The sequence below is a fragment of the Lathyrus oleraceus genome, chromosome 6 (genome assembly GCF_024323335.1).
Source record: "Lathyrus oleraceus cultivar Zhongwan6 chromosome 6, CAAS_Psat_ZW6_1.0, whole genome shotgun sequence".
Taxonomy (NCBI): Eukaryota; Viridiplantae; Streptophyta; class Magnoliopsida; order Fabales; family Fabaceae; genus Lathyrus; species Lathyrus oleraceus.
Genome location: NC_066584.1, coordinates 326,084,338 through 326,106,134, shown reverse-complemented (window position 1 = coordinate 326,106,134; position 21,797 = coordinate 326,084,338). Strand labels below are relative to the sequence as shown.

Genomic DNA, 21,797 nt, shown 5'->3' with positions numbered 1-21,797 from the left:
ATAACTTTCATAGGGGGCTTCCTCACAATTGTCCTCTTAACAGGGGAGATGTCAGGGACATCTTCCTCAATATCTTCGTCAGACTCAAAAACTTCTCTCACCTTCCTCTTCTTCACATCAACTTTGCTCCAAGATTTGGAAGGACCTACACCAACAGTCTTCTTAGCTGTTTTGGCTGACATCATTTCAGCCACAGACCTACCTTTTCTAGTCTTCATCTGCTTAGCCACACTAGGCTTTAAGTGATGAAGTAAGCTATCATCTTGATCATCAGACCTATCATCCTCTAGGTCAATCACATTGTTTGCAGAATCATGCTTCTCAGAATGTGAAGCATTGGGAGTTGTAGATGCCACATATTTTTTACCAGACACAGTTTTCCCTAAAGAGCACAAACCTTCAGCATCCATATCCTTCTCAGGTCTAGAGGAGTCGTCATCCTTTTCACTATGAGGTTCAACCTCAAGAGAGGGGTACATTTTAGACAGAGGAGTAGAAACTCCCTTCATAGAATGTCCTTCATTGAGGATTCTAGTGACTAGGTTTCTTATGACACGATCAGTATGGTGCATATCTTCCTTAGAACTAGTGGCATGAGTAGAGCTAGAAGGGATACTAGAGCTGTTACCTTGAGTGGGCATGCAGAAGCAGATGCATCCATGTGATGGTTTGAGTCAGGGGCTTCGCCTGGAATAACAGAAAGAGGAATCACATCCAAAATTTCCTCATCGAGAAAGTCCATTGAATGCGTTCTATCCTTGTGAGTAGGCTTAGTAGTTTTTGAACCAGATGGAGTTTGATGTTGTGACATCTTGTCGTTTTATTTCAGTTGCCCTAGCAGAGGAGTTTGAGGAAGAAGCAGGGAGTTGGAAATGTTTGAGTAGGTAGTGAGGTTGCGTGTGAAAAGGTAATAGATGGTATTTCCAATACTAGGTGATGATTTACCATAAATGAGGCGCTTTATTTTAAGTAAGCACAGAATAATTTGATTACCTTTTCCACTCCATATTAATTGCTACAAATTTTCATAAATACAAATCCCTTATTTCCCTCTTAGAAATTCAAATTGATTTGCATCCGAGGCCTTTGTAAAAATATCAGCTAGCTGCATCTCAGTAGCAACATGCTCTAGGACTACAATTTTATCTTCCACTAGTTCTCTAATAAAATGGTGACGGATATCAATATGTTTTGTCCTGCTGTGCTGAATAGGATTCTTAGAAATGTTTATAGCACTCAGGTTGTCACAGTACATGTCATGACATCTTGCGTGACATTGTATTCAGTCAGCATCTGTTTCATCCATACCAGTTGAGAACAACTACTTCCACCTGCTATGTATTCAGCTTCAACAGTGGACAGAGACACACAGTTTTGTTTCTTACTAAACCATGACATTAAGTTGTTCCCCAAGAAGAAGCATCCTCCTGATGTGCTTTTCCTATCATCAACACTTCCAGCCCAATCAACATCATAGTATCCAGTCAACACATATCCAGATCCATGAGTGTATAACATCCCATAGTCACTAGTGCCATTGACATATTTCAGGATCCTTTTCACTTGGTTTATGTCACTCACCTTTGGTTTAGCTTGATATCTAGCACATACACCTACAACAAAAACAATGTCAAGTCTGCTTGCTGTGAGATATAGCAGACTTCCTATCATGCTTCTGTAGAGACTTTGATCCACACTAACACCATTTTCATCTTTAGACACTTTCAGATGAGTAGGAGCAGTTGTCCTTTTGTGGCTTGCATTCTCCATGCCAAACTTCTTAACAATATTTTTGGCATATTTGCTTTGAGATAGAAAGATAGAATCTTCCATTTGCTTGACTTGTATCCCAAGAAAATGGGTTAGTTCTCCAACAAGGCTCATTTCAAATTCAGACTGCATTTGTTTAACAAAATGGTGAACCATCTTATTTGACATCCCATCAAACACAATATCATCCACATATATCTGAGCCACCATGAGTTTTCCTCCTTCATTTTTGACAAATAGGGTCTTATCAATGCCTCCCTTCCTGTATCCGTTGTAAATGAGAAACACTGTGAGTCTATCATACCAAGCTCTGGGAGCTTGTTTCAACCGATAGAGGGCTTTCCTCAACTTATACACATGCTTTGGAAGATTTGGGTTTGTAAACCCTTTAGGTTGTTCAACATACACTTCCTCATTTAAGTAACCATTTAAGAAGGCACTTTTCACATCCATTTGGAATAGTTTAAATTTCAGAATACATGCCACTCCAAGCAGCAATCTAATGGATTCCAGGCGAGCTACATGGGAAAATGTTTCATCAAAGTCAACTCCTTAAACTTGAATGTATCCTTGTGCTACCAGTCTTGCTTTATTTTTAGTAACCACCCCTTGTTCATCAGATTTATTCTTGTAAACCCACTTTGTTCCAATAACATTTATTCCTTCAGGTCTTGGAACCAATTCCCATACTTCATTTCTCTTGAATTGTCCTAACTCTTCCTGCATGGCATTGATCCAGAATTCATCAGTTAAGGCTTCTTTGACACTCTTGGGCTCAATCTTGGACACAAAACAGGCATGTGAGATCACTTCCCTTGATCTAGTGGTGACCCCTTTATTTGGGTCTCCTATAATGAGATCTCTCGGATGATCCTTCTGAATTCTGATAGAGGGTCCCGTATTAGTTTTATCAGCTTCAGCTTTAGCTTGAGTGGATTCATTCTTAATACTTTTGTCCAGGAGATTAGCGGGGGCATCATTCAGAGATGTTTCAACATCGTCTATGACATCAATCTCTTGATCATCAACAACAACATTAATATATTCCATCATTACTTTTGTTCTGGAATTAGAAACCCTAAATGCTCTGCTGTTTGTTGAGTAACCCAGAAATATTCCTTCATCACTCTTGGGGTCCATTTTCCTTCTTTGTTCATGATCAATCAGGATATAACATTTACTACCAAACACATGGAAGTATTTGACAGTAGGTCTTCTTCCTTTCCAGACTTCATATAAGGTAGTTGGGGTCCCTTTCTTCAAGGTTACTCTATTGTGAACATAGCAGGCCATGTTCATAGCTCAACCCAGAAGTGGTAAGGCAACTTCTTAGCATGAATCATAGCTCTGGAAGATTCTTGGAGAGTTCTATTTTCCCTTTCTACCACACCATTTTGTTGAGGAGTAATGGGAGATGAGAACTCATGACTAATTCCTTCAGATTTACAAAATCCAGAAATTTACTGTTCTCAAATTCTTTCCCATGATCACTTCTGATTCTAATAACCTGACTTTATTTTTCTCTTTGAAGTCTTAAGCAAAGATCTTTGAACACCTCAAAAACATCAAATTTCTCCATTATAAATTTTACCCAGGTATATCTGGAGAAGTCGTCTACCACCACATAAGCATACCTTTTCCCACCAAGACTTTCCACCTGCATTGGTCCCATCAAGTCCATGTGGAGAAGTTCCAACACTCTAGATGTGGTGTCATGTTTGATATTCTGATGTGACATCTTTGTCTGCTTTCCAATCTGACACTCACCACAAACTCTTCCTTCATCAATCTTTAATTTTGGGATTCCTCTGACAGCTTCAACAGATATAATCCTCTTCATTCCTTTAAGATGCAGATGGCCCAGTTTTTGATGCCATAGTTTCACTTCTTCTTCTTTAGCTAGAGTACACATTGATGAATAACTAGTTTCTTGAGAGTTCCACATATAGCAGTTATCCTTAGACCTGACTCCTTTCATTATCACCTCATTTTTTTCATTCGTAATCAAACATTCAGTTTTTGTGAAGTTCACATTTAGACCTTGGTCACACAATTGACTGATGCTGTTCAGGTTTGCAGTCAATCCTTTAACAAGTAGCACATTATCAATGTTAGGGACTCCAGGGAAGTTTAGCTTTCCAATCACTTTGATTTCACCCTTTGCTCCATCACCAAAAGTCACATAGCTGGTGGCATGAGGTTGAAGTTCAATTAACAGGTTTTTGCTTCCAGTCATGTGTCTGGAGCATCCACTGTCAAAATACCAGTCTTCTTTGACTGAAACTCTGAAGGAGGTGTGAGCTATCAAGTTAGTAGCACCAGCCCTAAGAACCCAATGTTTTCTGTTAACAGGGATGTGGTGTTTGGGTCTAGGTTGATGATGAGTAGGACTAGGATAGCCATACAACTTAAAGCAGGATGGTTTTATGTGGCCAAATTTTCCACAATAATGACATCTCCATCTTTGGTGTTTTCCTTTATGTTGTCTTTCCTTGTGATGTTGAGACACCTGATGTCACATCTTTGGTTTGCTACCAGTGTGACTACACTCAGGAGTGGATTCATTGAACCCAAGGTCAGACTCGTCTCCTGCCATCTTTCCATTCTGGAGGGTTTTGTCTAAGATGTCAGATCCACTGTTTAGCATTCCGACATACTTTTTCATCTCATCCAGTTTGGAGTTCAGGAACACTACTTCGATCTTTAACTTAGAAATGGTTTCTAAGTGTTCTGTCTTCTCATTCTCTAGTTGGGTTATCAATTTCTTCTGATTCTCCACTTGTTGACACACTTCTTCACTTCTGTAACACAACTTTCTGTAGGTAGTAGCTAATTCATCGAAGGTTACTTCATCATCACTTGAGTCTTCATCAGAACCCCATCTTCCAGTCAAGGCAGTCACAAGATTGGCAGACTCTCCTTCTGTTTCACTTTCATCAGACCAAGTAGCAGCAAGACTCTTCTTCTGTTTCTTGAGGTAGGTCCCACATTCAGCTCTAATGTGTCCATACCCTTCACATTCATGGCACTGAACTCCTTTGCGTTGTTTGGATTTTTCCTCAGATTTTGTTCTTCTTCCAGTATCATTGGACCTACTAATGTCAAATGAGTTGTTCTTGACATTAGACTTTGACCTTACATCCATCCTTTTCAGGAGTTTGTTGAACTGTCTCCCTAGTAATGCTACATCATTTGCCAGATCTTCATCAGTATCCTGACCACTGTCTTCCTCTTTCTCTTCAGTGTTTGACATGAAGGCTATGCTTTTGGATTTCTTTTCAGATCCATCACTCATCCCCAACTCGAATGTTTGGAGGGATCCAATCAGCTCATCCACTCTCATATTGCAGATGTCTTGAGATTCTTCTATGGCTGTCACTTTCATGGCAAATCTCTTGGGAAGTGACCTGAGAATTTTCCTCACAAGTTTTTCATCTGACATCTTTTTCGCCAGGGCTCCTGAGGCATTAGCAATTTCAAGGATATTCATATGGAAGTCATGAATACTTTCATCTTCTTTCATCCTCAAATTCTCAAACTCGGTGGTAAGCAACTGGAATCTAGACATCTTCACTCTAGACGTACCTTCATGAGTGGTTTTGAGAATATTCCAAGCATGTTTAGCCACCTCACAGTTGTTCACCAGTCTGAAGATATTCTTATCAACCCCATTGAATATATCATTCAATGCTTTAGAGTTTCCAAGAGCTAGTTCATCCTCCTCCTTGGTCCATTCTTCCTCAACCTTCTTGTCAATTGTAACTTCTCCTTCCTTAGTAATGACGGGATGTTCCCAGCCTGTTAGAACAACCTTCCAAGCCTTATTATCCAAAGATTTCAAGAAGGCTACCATTAGAGGTTTCCAGTAGTCATAGTTAGATCCATCCAGAATTGGTGGTCTGTGAATAAATCCTCCGTCTCTATCCATAGTACCAGAAAGTAACGTCCCAAGATCTCACCCAGAACCAGAGCATGATGCTTGCTCTGATAGCAATTGAAATTATGGTATCAGATATAAGATGTCGAAGGTAATGTCACGACATTAATATTTGAACAACAACTAAAGTATAAACAGGATAAAAGACAAAGAAACAATAGAGCAAGTGACACAAGCAATTGTTAACCCAATTCGGTGCAAACTCACATACGTCTGGGGGCTACCAAGCCAGGAAGGAAATCCACTAAACATAATTAGTTCAAAGACTCTCAGTAAACAACTTCAAGTTACAGTCTTTTCACCTAATCTCTACCCGTGTGACTTCTATCTAAGAACTCTTATATATGAGACCCTACTTGTAAGAACAAAATTAGTTCTACAATAGATTCCAGGATTTTGATGATAACAAAGGATGAAACCAAAAATGGCACCCTAACAAAATTTCTCTAAGTGTGCAGGACTCTGAACAAGAACAAAGGAATCTGATCGCCTTATCAGATACAAAATTGAATCAGATACAAAGTACCAGAAGATCAGAAGCATCTGAAGAAGAAGCGCGCTCTAGAAGTTCTGACTCTGAGCAAAACAAGACAGCAGAATACCAGAAGCTCTAAACTTCCTTTGGAATCAACTCTGATGATCTAAAAGACCAGGACTCTTAGAAGCTCTGATGTAACTTCAATACAATCTCAGATTGACAGAGATAACGTAGATTCTGACGAAGGTTCTCCAAGTCCAGAAAGAGTAACGGAAACAACAACTTCAAATGGAAAGAAAGTATATTTGGAAAGAAGTTATTCAGGGAGACAACTTGGTTATGGCAAGAAACACAGAAGTAATGGCATTAAACTCTCATCAAAGACAAATATTCTGCCATCACTATAACGGTCCTTTCACCACTATATAAAGGAAAGCATACTTCAGTGAGAGACATACCTGAACGCATAGAAATTCTCTACCCTCTCTCTTAGCTTTTCACGAGCTGTTGCTCATACGTGAAAACACTTGCTTGCTCTATTTGCTGTAATATTCGCTTGATCTTAGAAGCACTCTAGATTACAAATTCCTTTTGTTAAATTGATTTTGTTCCTCAAGTGACTCTGCGTAGTCTGTATACTTAGGAGGACTAAGAGATCTTTCTCTTAGACGTTGGTTGTAATAATCTTTCAAGATTAGTGGATTAAGTCCTTTTTGAAGGCGAAATCACCTTGGCCGGGTGGACTGAAGTAGCTTTGTGTTATAAGCGAACCAATATAAAATCCTGTGTGTTCTTATTCTACAAAAGCGCTTATTTTCCAAAACAATTCAAACCCCCCTTTCTTGTTTTTCTCACCTTCAATTGGTATCAGAGCTTCGGCTCTGTTATTGATTTTCTAACCAAACACTTAACCGTGTAGAGAGATCCAGAACGAGAAAAACTATGGCCCACACAAATGAAAGAGACAGTTACAATGCTAAGCCTCCTGTCTTTGATGGAGAGAAATTCGATTACTAGAAAGATAGAATTGAAAGTTTCTTTCTAGGCTATGACGCTGATCTCTGGGACATTGTCATAGATGGATACAAACCTCCTGTAACAGAGGTTGGAGTTGAAGTTCCCAGAAGTAAGATGACAGATGATCAGAAGCGCGATTTCAAGAATCATCACAAAGCCAGAACGATACTTCTCAATGCCATATCTTACAATGAGTATGAAAAAATCACCAACAGGGAAACAACTAAAGATATACTCGACTCCCTGAGGATGACTCATGAAGGAAACTCTCAGGTCAAAGAAATAAAGGCTCTGGCTCTAATCCAGAAATATGAAGCCTTCAAAATGGAGGATGACGAAGCTGTAGAGGTAATGTTCTCTAGATTCCAAACTCTTATTGCAGGTCTCAAAGTACTAGACAAAGGATACACAACTGCAGACCATGTCAAAAAGATAGTCAGAAGCTTGCCAAAGAAGTGGAGACCCATGGTCACTGCCTTAAAGCTTTCAAAGGATCTGAACAACATCAGCCTTGAAGAGCTTGTCAGTTCACTCAGAAGTCATGAGATAGAACTGGAGGAAGATGAGCCTCAGAAGAAGAACAAGTCTGTAGCATTAAAGTCCAGATCTGAAAGGCGCAAGTCTGACAGAAACAAAGCCTTCCAGGCCGAAATAGAAGATGCTGATGACTCTGAACAAGAAGATTCTGATGATGAAGAAGAATTATTCCTCCTGACCAGAAGAGTAAAACAACTCTGGAAAAAGAGGAATAATAACTTCAGGAGACCAAGACCCAGAGGGGATCGATCAGAATCATCCTCAAAAGGTAAAACTAACAAAGATGTTACGTGTTATGAATGTAAAGAAACAGGTCACTACAGGAATGAGTGCCCCAAGTTAAAGAAAGACAGTTCCAGAAAAGAAAGCTTCAAGAAAAGTTCCCTCAGAACTAAAAAGGGATTGATGGCTACCTGGGATGATAGCGAATCTGACTCATCAGAATCTGACTCTGATGAACAGGCTAATGTGGCGCTCATGGCCACCACATCCAGGAACACCTCAGATGAAGAATCTGAATCAGAAGAGGTATTTTCTGAACTCTCTCGATCTGACCTAGAATCATGCTTGTCTGAAACTCTCAGCTCATATCAGAAACTAAAACAAAAATTTAAAGCTATAAAAGGCGTTCTTGAAGAAACATTTGAAGAATGTGGCAAACTTGAGAAAACCATTTCAGAACTAAAAGATGAAAACAGATCTTTGACATTAGAAAGAGATGCAACAAAGAAAAATTGCTCAAAACTTGAAGAAGCATTATCTCAAGCTCCACAAACTTCAAACACAATAATTTATAAATATGAAAAAGCCTTTCAAAAGTTTCTGAAAAATGGGATAGGGAGGAGTATTATGGCATCCATGATTTATGGAGTCAGTCAAAACAATAGAAGAGGAATTGGGTATGATCCTAGTGAAGATAAAACTTCTACTAATGACCAACCTAAATCTCCATTCTCATATCACTACACACACACACAAGAGCAAAATTTTGATAATGCTAGAAAACCCAAAGTGATAAGAAACTATGGGAAAACTAATCATAAAGGACCCAAAAGACTCTGGGTACCAAAGGATAAGATTGTTTATGTTGCAGATATCTTATGCAGCAAAGTTCAAACACCAGTCATGGTACCTGGACTCTGGATGCTCGCGACACATGACGGGAAGAAAGTCTATGTTCCAAAGCCTGGAACTTAAAGATGCTGGATTCGTAGGCTTCGGAGGAGATCAGAAAGGAAGGATCAGAGGCTCCAGAACTATTGGTAATGGTACTCTTCCCTCTATATCTGATGTTCTTTACGTAGAAGGATTAATGCATAACCTGTTATCCATAAGTCAATTAAGTGATAACGGTTATGATGTAATCTTTAATCAAAAAACATGTAAAGCCATAAATCAAAACAACGGTTCTGTCCTATTCACAGGCAAGAGGAAAAACAATATTTATAAAATAAACCTTTCTGATTTAAAAGAACAAAATGTGAAATGTATGATGTCTGTTCACGAAGAGCAATGGGTATGGCATAGACGCTTGGGCCACATTAGCATGAGGAAATTATCTCAGCTAAATAAACTCGAGTTAGTCAGAGGCCTACCTAAGCTGAAGTTTTCTTCAGATGCTCTGTGTGAAGCATGTCAGAAAGGAAAATTTTCAAAAACATCTTTCAAAAAGAAAAATATTGTCTCTACCTCTAAGCCTCTGGAACTTCTTCACATTGATTTATTTGGTCCTGTGAAAACAGTATCAGTCAATGGAAAGAAGTATGGACTAGTCATTGTTGATGATTTCAGTCGCTGGACATGGGTGAAATTCCTAAAACACAAGAGTGAGTCTCACTCTGTATTCACTAGCTTCTGTTCCAAAGTGCAAAAAGAATTTGACTCTAAAATTGTAAGAGTCAGAAGTGATCATGGTGGGGAATTTGAAAACAAATTTTTTGAAGAATTATTTGACTCTAATGGAATATCCCATGATTTCTCCTGCCCTAGAACTCCACAACAAAATGGAGTTGTAGAGAGGAAGAATAGGACACTCCAAGAGATGGCCAGAACTATGATCAATGAAACAAATGTAGTTAAGCACTTTTGGGCCGAAGCTGTAAATACAACGTGTTACATTCATAATAGAATCTCCATTAGACCTATTCTGGAAAAGACTCCCTATGAACTGTGTAAAGGAAGAAAACCAAACATTTCATATTTTCATCCTTTTGGATGTTCTTGCTTTATCCTAAATACTAAGGAACATCTGAACAAGTTTGATTCCAAGGCACAAAAAGGTATTATGTTAGGATACTCAGAACGCTCTAAAGGCTATAGAGTATACAGTACAAAAACCAAAATTATGGAAGAATCAATTCATGTCAGATTTGATGATAAGCTTGACCCTGAAAAGTCAAAGCTAGTTGAAAAACTTGCAGATTTAGAGATCACTCTTGCAGGATCTGACGAGAAGATTGAAGCTCCAGAAGCAACTGCCAGTCAAATTCCAGAAGGAACCAACTTCCCAGTAATCCCAAAGAAAGCTAAAAGTCGCCTCAACATATCTGAAGAGTTGATTCTGGGAAATAAGGACGAACCTGTCCGAACCAGGTCCACCTTCAAGACCTCTGAAGAAACTCCTCTGGGACTAGTATCTCTGATCGAGCCTACGTCCTGTGATGAGGCACTTCAAGATAGCGATTGGGTTCTAGCCATGCAAGAAGAGCTAGATCAATTCACAAAGAACGATGTCTGGGATCTTGTTCCTAAGCCCAGAGGCACTCACGTTATCGGAACCAGATGGGTGTTTAGAAACAAGCTGAACAAGAAAGGAGAAGTTGTCAGAAACAAAGCTCGACTGGTGGCTCAAGGTTACAATCAACAAGAAGGTATTGACTACAATGAAACCTTTGCTCCAGTCGCCAGGCAGAATTTGAAATGAGATTAATGCAAGAACTAAAGTTCTTTCTAGGAATTCAAATCAACCAAACTTCAGAAGTCACGTACGTTCATCAAAGCAAATACATAAAAGACGTTCTGAAGAAATTTGATATGGCTGAATGCAACTCTGCAAATACTCCCATGCATCCAACCTGCATTCATGAAAAGGAAGAAGTCAGTAAAAAGGTTTGTCAGAAGCTCTATCGTGGTATGATAGGCTCCCTTCTCTATCTGACTGCTACTCGACCTGTTATTCTCTTTAGTTTTTGTCTCTGTGCCAGATTTCAATCAGATCCTAGAGAAACTCACTTAATAGCAGTTAAGAGAATTTTCAAATATTTGAAAGGAACTCCTAACCTGGGCCTGATGTATGAGAAAACATCAGAGTATAGACTTTCTGGTTACTGTGATGCAGATTACGCAGGAGATAGATTGGAACGAAAAAGCACATCTGGAAATTGTCAGCTCTTGGGAAACAATCTGATATCTTGGGCCAGCAAAAGACAATCAACCATATCCCTCTCCACGGCAGAAGCAGAATACATCTCAGCATCACTGTGCACTACTCAGATGCTCTGGATGAAGAATCAGTTAGAGGATCTGCAAATCTTCGAGAGTAACATTTCTATCTTTTGTGATAATACTGCTGCCATTTGTTTAAGTAAGAATCCCATTTTGCACTCCAGAGCTAAGCACATTGAAATAAAACATCATTTTATCAGAGACTATGTTCAGAAAGGGGTAGTAACATTGAAATTCATTGATACAGATCATCAATGGGCCGATATCTTTACTAAACCCTTAGCTGAAGATAGATTCCTCTTTATTTTAGAAAATCTGAACATTCAAAACTGCCTGAATAATCTGTGCCTCTGAAGTTATAAAATGAGACTCTGATATAAACACATGGATTCTGCCTCTGACTCTGATACTTCTACCAAAGTTAGAAGTTATCTTAGTAAGAATTCTCCAGGAACCAATCCTTTGGTATTCCTGAAGATCAAATAAAGCAAACACGTGGGGTGCCTTATGTCTGACCTTGGAACTTCTAGACAGCTGTCTAGCAGTAATCAAGGAACAGTCCCTTGAAATCTCCTCGAGCAGTGTACCAGCTATTGGGATTAGACATCATTTATGTGCTGTAATCATTTCTCCCTCCAAACGTGCTAACTTGGTTTTTGTGCTAAACTCTGATTTGTGTGTTGTTTTACATGCGCCCTAATTTGGATATTTAAACAAATTCATTTCACATATTGCACACTCTTCACTCTCACGCACTCTTATAACCTCAGTTCTCTCAAGGCATTTCTACAAGCAGTTCTTCATCTTCATCTCAGTTCATCATCAACATCATGGATGCTCAACTACAAGCTGTGTACAACTTCTCTCAACAAATGGGTTCAAGCGAACAAGTTCAAAGCTCAAGCAACCCAACAGTTACAGGCGTCACCACAACACCAATCTACAAGGAATCTCACATTCTCGTTTTATGTGAATCCTTGGTGGACTTTGAGAATATGAAAAGGAATGGCATAGACCTCACTGAAGAACTCAACAAACAAGGTTAGGGAAACTACTTTCAACGTCTCTATGGTCCAGTTTACCCAAATCTTGTGAAGGAATTCTGGAGATTCGCAGACGCTGATGATCACTTCATTGTCTCCTATGTTCTGGGAGTAAAGATAGTGATAACTGAGAAGTCCATCGCTGCTCTTCTGAGCATGGAGAAAGATGGAGGCAGAAGAATCTACAACATCAATCCCAAGGCAAAATACATATCTCAAGAAATCAACCCAACCATTTTCAAGCAGAACGCAGAAGGCAATCCCTCCAAGAACAAGGAGCTACTTCAGAACCTCCGAGTTTGGCTGAAGATCATTCTGGGTACCATCCATCATCGCCCAACATCAAACTCCTCAGACTACATCAACACTGATTAAAAATGCATGTTGTATTGTATCCACAAGGGACTGAAGCTCTGCCTCCCATCACTTCTCTTCAAATACCTCAGAGACTCCGTACGAGATACCAGAAATCATATGAAGCCCAGAACTTACATCCCTCTGGGAAGACTCATCTCAGATGTACTAATAGAAAGTGGTCTCGTGGATCATCTAGTAAAACTCAGGCTCATGGAGGACATGGAAATCGACACTGGTAAGCCTCTGAACGCCAAAAATCTGAAGAGCATGGGGATTCTGGACCAGGTCAAATTCAGACCTACTCTTGACACTTCTTGGGATGCTTTAAAAGATCAGAGGAAAATTCCCCATGGTTTATATTTGTTCTCAAGGGAAGAGCCCAGAGATGTAATCCTCTTTTATCTACAAGGTCTGAAGGACGAATGAGTGGATATCTCTGACTTCCATTTAAGCGATCTACCAGATAAAGCTCCGAACTTCATGAGGCATAAAAGAGGTCCCTCTGAGAAGACATCGCAGGCGAAGAAAGCAAAACTAGGAGAATCCTCCGGATCAAGACCTCCAGCACCTCTGCATGAGCCTTCTGGTAAGTCTGTCTCTCCTGCTCCCTCTGCACAAACACAGCAAATTGCTTCTACTATCCCTCAACCAACTCCCATGTACACTCAATCTGAAACCTCCCCTTCAACCACTAGAAATCTCAACAACCATCACAGAAATTCAACCTTGCCACCACCACCTTACCCTTATCTGAAGCTGAAAAGCTAAATGAAACCACCTCTTCATCCTCTTCCCCAGAATCACCCCCCTACTTCATCATCTCATCTAACACAGAATTCTCTGACCCCTCTTCTCCCACTCTAGCCCAACTTCAGACTCAGAACCTTGCCTCACAACAAACACAACAATCTCCACCTGAACCTGCAGTAACCTCTCCACCCACAGAACAACCAAACCTAACACCATCTGACGTTCAACCCTCTGACCTAAACACTTCTGACACACCCCCACTAAACACTTTCGCTGAACCACAAACTCTCAACCTAAGCCCTCCCACTTCTTCACCTCTACCATCTGAACCACAAAACTCCCTGCCAACCCTAGAGGAAGCAATTATGTTATTTGCAGGAGCATCAGTTGACAAGGTCAAGTCTCTGACCATCAACTCTGGCATCAGTGATGATCCTTCCTCTGTTAGGACACATTGGAACAGAGTTATTGGCTGGATGACATTTGAGGCCTTCAAGCTGAAGAACCTCTATGTGCAAGTCAGAAACGACTTCATCAGAGACGTTGAGGCAAGACTACATAAGCGCTTAGCCAGAGAAGCTGAGGAGCAAGCCAGAAGGGAAGCAGAAGAAAAAGCAAGGCAAGAAGAAATTCAAAGGGTTAAGGAAGCTGAAGCCAAAACTCTAGCTGACGCTGCTGCTGCTGAAGCTGAAGCCAAAACTCTAGCTGACGCTGCTGCTGCTGAAGCTGAAGCTAAAGCTAAAGCCGCTGCTGAAGCTAAAGCTCTCCGTGCTGAAGAACAGAATGCTCCGACTCAGGGGGAGTCCTCTACCTTTGTCCCTCTGGTTCTCAAGACTCTTGAGGAACTTCAGAAAGAGCAAAAGGAAGTCCGAGCCAGATTGGATCAACAGGACACAGTCAACGCCAACATCCAGAATCTGCTGACCCAACTGCTTCAGAGGATGCCTCCTCTTCCCAACCCTTAGGCACCTAGGATTTTTTTTGCTTGTTACTATCTGGTTCTGCTTGTTTTGGCTTTCTGCTATTTATGCTCATATCTGAATATATATTTTTTCCTTTCCTTTATCTTTGCTAAGTCTTTTTTATTCTGACAAAAAGGGGGAGAAATAAAAACAGCTCTGATGAAAACATATCTAAATCCTTCAGTACTCTGCAAACATATTATTCAATAAAAATCTATCTAACCCTCTTTGACTCAGAAATTTGCAGAAGAGTATCTAGAAACATCATTGCATTGAAGCTCTGGTAAGAACTTCTGAACTCCCAAGCTTATCTCAGGGGAGCTCACTTCTATCTGATCTGATTAATTCTTATCTCTGAATGTTTCATCTAGTAATTAAGTTTGTTTTGTCATCATCAAAAAGGGGGAGATTGTAAGAACAAAATTAGTTCTACAATAGATTCCAGGATTTTGATGATAACAAAGGATGAAACCAAAAATGGCACCCTAACAAAATTTCTCTAAGTGTGCAGTGTAACACCCGAGGTCGGAGAGGCCGAAGAGTGGTTACATGTGACACCCGAGGGCGAGGGAGTGGTTGTTTATGCATGAGGCATGACAATGAGACACTCCTAGCAGCTTCTAGGGGAAAAACCGAATTCACATCGGAATGAGAGGGATCCTGAGGCTATGCAGGTATGGGACTGCATGGTTGAGTGAAGGCTTATAAGGATTAATTGGTACTACTTATACCAACAAGATGCATCTTCTTTTCGGTAGCCCAATAGATAAGAACTCCATAGTTAAGCGTGCTTGACTTGGAGTAGTATTGGGATGGGTGACCTTCTGGGAAGTTTCCCGGAAAGTGTGTGAGTGAGGACAAAACATGCCGAAAAGACTCGTGTTGGTTTGTGGGGTTAGTCGATAATCCTGAAAGCGGTTTGGGGCGTTACAAATGGTATCAGAGCCAAACCTCTCCCAGTACGATGTGGTTCGGGGATGAACCAAGCGGAAGTTGGTGGGCATGTAACACCCGAGGTCGGAGAGGCCGAAGAGTGGTTACATGTGACACCCGAGGGCGAGGGAGTGGTTGTTTATGCATGAGGCATGACAATGAGACACTCCTAGCAGCTTCTAGGGGAAAAACCGAATTCACATCGGAATGAGAGGGATCCTGAGGCTATGCAGGTATGGGACTGCATGGTTGAGTGAAGGCTTATAAGGATTAATTGGTACTACCTATACCAACAAGATGCATCTTCTTTTCGGTAGCCCAATAGATAAGAACTCCATAGTTAAGCGTGCTTGACTTGGAGTAGTATTGGGATGGGTGACCTTCTGGGAAGTTTCCCGGAAAGTGTGTGAGTGAGGACAAAACATGCCGAAAAGACTCGTGTTGGTTTGTGGGGTTAGTCGATAATCCTGAAAGCGGTTTGGGGCGTTACATGCAGGACTCTGAACAAGAACAAAGGAATCTTATCGCCTTATCAGATACAGAATCGAATCAGATACAAAGTACCAGAAGATCAGAAGCATCTGAAGAAGAAGCGCGCTCTAGAAGTTCTGACTCTGAGCAAAACAGGACAACAGAATACCAGAAGCTCTAAACTTCCTCTGGAATCAACTCTGATAATCTAAAAGACCAGGACTCTTAGAAGCTCTGATGTAACTTCAACACAATCTCAGATTGACAGAGATAACGTAGATTCTGACGAAGGTTCTCCAAGTCCAGAAAGAGTAACGGAAACAACAACTTCAAATGGAAAGAAAGTATATTTGGAAAGAAGTTATCCAGGGAGACAACTTGGTTATGGCAAGAAACACAGAAGTAATGGCATTAAACTCTCATCAAAGACAAATATTCTGCCATCACTACAACGGTCCTTTCACCACTATATAAAGGACATCATACTTCAGTGAGAGACATACTACAACGGTCCTTTCACCACTATATAAAGGACATCATACTTCAGTGAGAGACATACCTGAACGCACAGAAATTCTCTACCCTCTCTCTTAGCTTTTCACGAGCTGTTGCTCATACGTGAAAACACTTGCTTGCTCTATTTGCTGTAATATTCGCTTGATCTTAGAAGCACTCTAGATTACAAATTCCTTTTGTTAAATTGATTTTGTTCCTCAAGTGACTCTGCGTAGTCTGTATACTTGGGAGGACTAAGAGATCTTTCTCTTAGACGTTGGTTGTAATAATCTTTCAAGATTAGTGGATTAAGTCCTTTTTGAAGGCGAAATCACCTTGGCCGGGTGGACTGGAGTAGCTTTGTGTTATAAGCGAACCAGTATAAAATCCTGTGTGTTCTTATTCTGCAAAAGCGCTTATTTTCCAAAACAATTCAAACCCCCATTTCTTGTTTTTCTCACCTTCACTACTCACTCCCCCTCAATCACAACAGTGATATAAAAAAAAATTACAAAGAAAGAAGACACTCTTCAAGAACACATACTTGATCTTGCTTAAAAGCTTCAACCAAGTAAACACACACTCATGCTTCAAATCTTAGAGTGGACAAATTACAACACAAAAGTCAGTCCAATTCAATCATCAATAAGGTGAATGAATGACTCATAATACACACGCTCACACAAGACTAAAACCCTTATTCTCTCTCTCTCTCTCCCTCTCTCTCTCTCTCCCTCTCTATTTCGTTCGTTTCTTGTGTATATAAACCAGGTTTTTCATGGCCTATAAATAAAAGCTTTTGAATGGGCCTGGACATCATAAAACCCTAACTATTTTCCTTGCGTATCTTCTTATTCACAACAACTGATCTTATTGGAAAATAAATTAATCTGGTTTTAAATCAAATTACTCCTTTAATGGCGCGTTCAATCTCCACATCTATCACACACAAATTTGCATGAAAAGCGCAATCTTAAGATACATAACATTCATACTGAATGTTCTGTATACATATGTCTTAACATCGGGTCTGACATCTCAGCTAAATCCTGCACAACTTTATTTAAAACATCCTGCAGGAAACTGATATCACATGTTAAGACAACACTCGTGACAACTTGTGATAACTCTAGGTTTGACCAAAATTGATGCCAACACATAGAACCAACAAAAATTTCATGAAAAGAGAGACTTACCTGAAGTTTTTTTTAACATATCTTTAAAATTTTCAAACATTCCAGCCTCATCCTCATGTACCGTTTCTTCTTAATGATGGGATATGGTAGTTTTATGTAATCCGATAAAGGTGGGTTCAGTTCATTCAAAATTTGATCCTCTGTTCTCTTCTAAGGAGAATTTTTATCAATGAAGTGATCAAGGGTGACTCATCTTTCCTCTTCGTCACCTTGATTTCCACTCTCATCCTTTTCCTCAATTTTTTTCTCTTTAACCTTTTCAGCTTCCTCATTTCTAGTAACCACCTCAAATTTCGTTTCCACAACCTTGCATGTTTCATTCTTTGGATTATCAATGGTGTTACCAATGAATCCTCCACTTGAGCTTGGTAAAGCAACTAGTTGTATTGATAATTGACCAATCTGAGTCTCCAAAATTTTGATTGACGCATCATGGTTTCTGCTTAAAATTTCATGGTTCCTAGTTACCTGCTCAAAGCTTCTTTGAGTGCCTTAATGAAATCCTGCAAAATCTCTTCCAACTATGATGACTTCCTTTGAAACAGAACATGTTGGTTTTGTGGCATCCCTTGATTGGAATTGTAATTTTGATTATTGCTCCAACAAAAATTTGGGTGATCTTTCCAACCCAGATTGTAAGTGTTGGAGTAAGGATTGTTCTTTTGAAAATTTACAAACTGAACTTCCTCACTCGTCCCTTCCAACGAACACCTTCCATTCACCTGTTCTCCCCTAACCTAAGTGCTTGTAACTGGCTCACGTTAGCTCTGCTTAAGCTGTTTTCAGCTAGATTTTTATTCAACAATTCAATTTGACCTAAAAGAGAAATATGAGTATCAAGAGGTAACACACCTTTAGGTGTACCAATATTTTTAGGCTTGACCGACCTCTCACTTTTATAATGGTACACATTCATACATATCTTCTCAATGAGTTCTTTTACTTGCGGTTCAATCATTTGGCGGATAGTACCTCCCGCAGAAGCATCCAACAACATGCAAGTTTGACTCTTGAGACCTTTAGTGAATTTTTGCATCTGCTTCATATTATTCATGTTATGATTTGGGCATATGTGCAACAAAAGTTTAAATGTCTCCCAAGCATCATAAAGTGACTCAATTTCCTGTTGCTCAAAATTAACAATTTCTGCTCTGGGCTTGGTAAACTGAGTAGTAGTAAAAAATATTTCGAGTAATTTATCCTCCAATTCCTTCCAAGTCCGAATTGGTCCATTTGGAAGGAAAAATAACCAATCTTTCGCCCTTCCAATCAGTGAGATCCCAAACAACCTCAATTTAACCTAGTCGTTAGTGACATCAGTAGCTTTGTACATTGAAGTTGTTTCATAGAAGAGTGCAAGATGCACCCATGGGTTTCTAATCGCATTCTTGTTGAACAGATTTTCTCTTAAATTGGAAATTACCGAATTTTCAATATCAAAGTTAGCAGGGCTTGTCGGTATAAACCCCCTAGAAACCTGTCATTCATCAGTTCGTTTATAGTAGTCCCCCATAGTGAGGGTTGTGCAGCTGCCATGACTTCTTCTTCAGAGTCAGAAGAACTTAAAAGTTGCTCTTCTTCGGTATTCCTCCTTCTAGAGTTACTTCTCTAACTTCTTTTCTAAGAGCACGTGTTGTTCTTTCAATTTATGGATCCAATGGAATTAATGTTTGAATTGTACATACACAAACAGAAAATACCTCAGTAGCATTATGATAAACAAGAAATTTAAACAAAAATTAAAAAGGCTAAAAATAACAATAAAAAATTATACAAACATCGCCTTGCTAAAATATCAACAATCCCCGACAATGGTGCAAAAAACTTGATGACTTCTCGGCAAGTCTATCGATACTATCAAAGTAATAAAAAGATCAAATCCACAGGGATTGCCTCCAAGCAAGACAAAATATGTTCAATATGGGAAAACTAGTAAAAAAATGGGGGGGGGGGGGGGGTCAAGTTTCAGTGCAAAAAGTAAATAAACGTGTAAGCAATGTCACGAAAGCGGTCAGGTTCTCTTATAGTATCTCTTCTTTCTCTCTTATTGATGTTTGATGCCCTGTATGAATTATCTAATCACTATAACCTCACGGAAAATTAACAAAACCGTTAAAGCCGATCACTCACAAAATAACTCACTAACCACTACCAAGAGCTTTCTATTCCTAGTCCGCCAACGTAGCCAGTGTTAGGCGATGTATAGAACGTTAATTCTTTATGCCACTACTAGGGGTCTCCTATCCCTATTCAACACAACAATTTCCATAAGTCCAACACATAGACTAATGGTCAGTATTCTTTATGTTCCCAAAATCATATTAAAAGAGTATCTCACATAAAAAGCATTACGAACAAGAAACAATTGAATAAAATTATAGATCAATAGGTTCATACAGTGGTCAAATCAACATAGAATCCAACAATTGAGAAGCAGGTTCATCATAACACAACCTAACCTAGAAGAATTTAGCTACTCATAGTGTAATTAAAAATACCACAATTGATAAATAATGATAACATACGAAGTTCCTTGAAGAGATGGCCTCCAATGGCTTCAAATGCTCCAAAAATCACCATTTATGCTCTCTAATTCGTGCTTTAATCTCTTAAAATAACAACTCTTGTGAAAGTGCTGAAAACCCTCTTTTAAAGGTGTCAGAATGGACCAGGACGTGTTAGAAAAGGACCCATAAAAGTGACCATCACGCACACGATAACATGCATCGCGTGCGTGATGCAGCTTTTAATGCATTGTCGCATGCGTGATGGTGGATGTAACTATTTATGAAGCTTCACTCTTTTTTACTCCTTTTTCAGTCAATTTTTCACTAAGTCCACAATTTGTATACTTAGCTATTTCCCCCTCATTCTTTGGTTATTCTTCCTCATATTTGCTTGACTTTCACTTGTTTTGCTCTGATTCTTTGACTAAATATTTGCAATGACGGACTGTCATCAAGGGTTACATGAGAAAAGTGTGTCCTGATCGACTGAATAATCATGGTGGAAAGGATAATGGTAATGCATCCATTGTACAAGATGATTATGAATTATCTTATGTCCTGGTGGTTTCAAGCAACGACTCTAGCAAGGAGTGGATTATGGATTCAGGATGTACTTGGCACATGACTCCAAACAAAGACGTGTTTGAGGAATTATGTGATCAAGATGGTGGATCATTGCTTCAAGGAAACAATAAATCGTACAAAATTGCAGGTATTGGATCTGTGAGATTCGAGCTCCACGATGAGTCAATAAAGTTATTGATTGATGTTAGGTATGTACCTGAACTTAAGAGAAATTTGATTTATCTGGGTGAATTCGAAAAGAAAGGATGTGTTTTCAAAAGAGAGCAAAGTATCCTAAGGGTAATGAAGGGGTCGAAGGAAGTCTTTAGATGCATGAAGAAACAAGACTTATATACCCTTGAGGATGAGGTTGTAAGTGTTTCAACAGATGTGTCATCCATAAAACTTATGTCAAAGACTAAGCTATGGCACAAGAGACTTGGTCATGTCAGTGAAAAAGGCTTGGTCGAATTATCGAAACAAAATATGCTATATGGTGACAAGGTCGAAAAACTAGAGTTTTGTGAACCTTGTGTATTTGGTAAATCCTGTAAGGTGAACTTAAACAAAAGTAAACAAAGAATCCTTGGGGGCCTACAAGGAATCCTTCGTGCTTAGGTGCAAAGTATTTTCTATCCATAGTTGATGATTATTCCATAAATTTATGGGTATTCATTCAGAAAGCTAAGGGTCGAAGACCAAACTGGTAGGAAGTTTAAGAGGTTGAGGACCGTCAATGGTCTTGAATTTTGCAATAAGGCTTTTGATAACTATTATGCTGCATTTGGTATTACAAGGCACAAAACTACGACAAGAACTCCCCAACAAAATGGTTTGGATAAAAGGTTTAATCGAACCATTCTGGAGATAGTGAGGTGTCTGTTGGTTAGTGAGGGATTAAAAAAGGTGTTTTGGACAGAAGTTGTTGTAACTGCAACATACCTGATGAAAACACATGAAGAAGTCTGGTCAAAACATCCACCTAATCTCGACAAAAATTATAATATTTAGTTGTTTATCATATGCTCGCATTAGGCAAGACAGGGTCGAACCTAGAGCTTTGAGATGTATGCTTCTTTGATACCCTGAATGAGTCAAAGCTTATAGGTTGTGGTGCCTAGAGCCAGGTCACATGAGGTGTATCATGATTCGAGATGTAGTTTTCAATGAAGCTGAGATGGCTTTCAAGAAAACTGATGGTGTTGGTCTAAGTGTCAAGATCTCTGGAGAGGAGTTGTAATAGGAAGAAATTCCTGTTGAGATGGAGCATAGTGATGTTGAATTTCATAACCTAGATGAAGTCGAAGAAGATGCATAAGTTGTTGATGAAGATGAG

General features: G+C 39.5%; 1 non-coding gene across 1 annotated transcript; it reads left to right on the top strand.

Moving 5' to 3' along the window:
• The first annotated feature begins 18,442 nt into the window (after positions 1 to 18,442).
• Positions 18,443 to 18,549, top strand: LOC127099449 (small nucleolar RNA R71). Its single transcript, XR_007793949.1, has one exon. It is a non-coding gene; the product is annotated as a small nucleolar RNA R71 (small nucleolar RNA).
• The last annotated feature ends 3,248 nt before the right edge of the window (positions 18,550 to 21,797 follow it).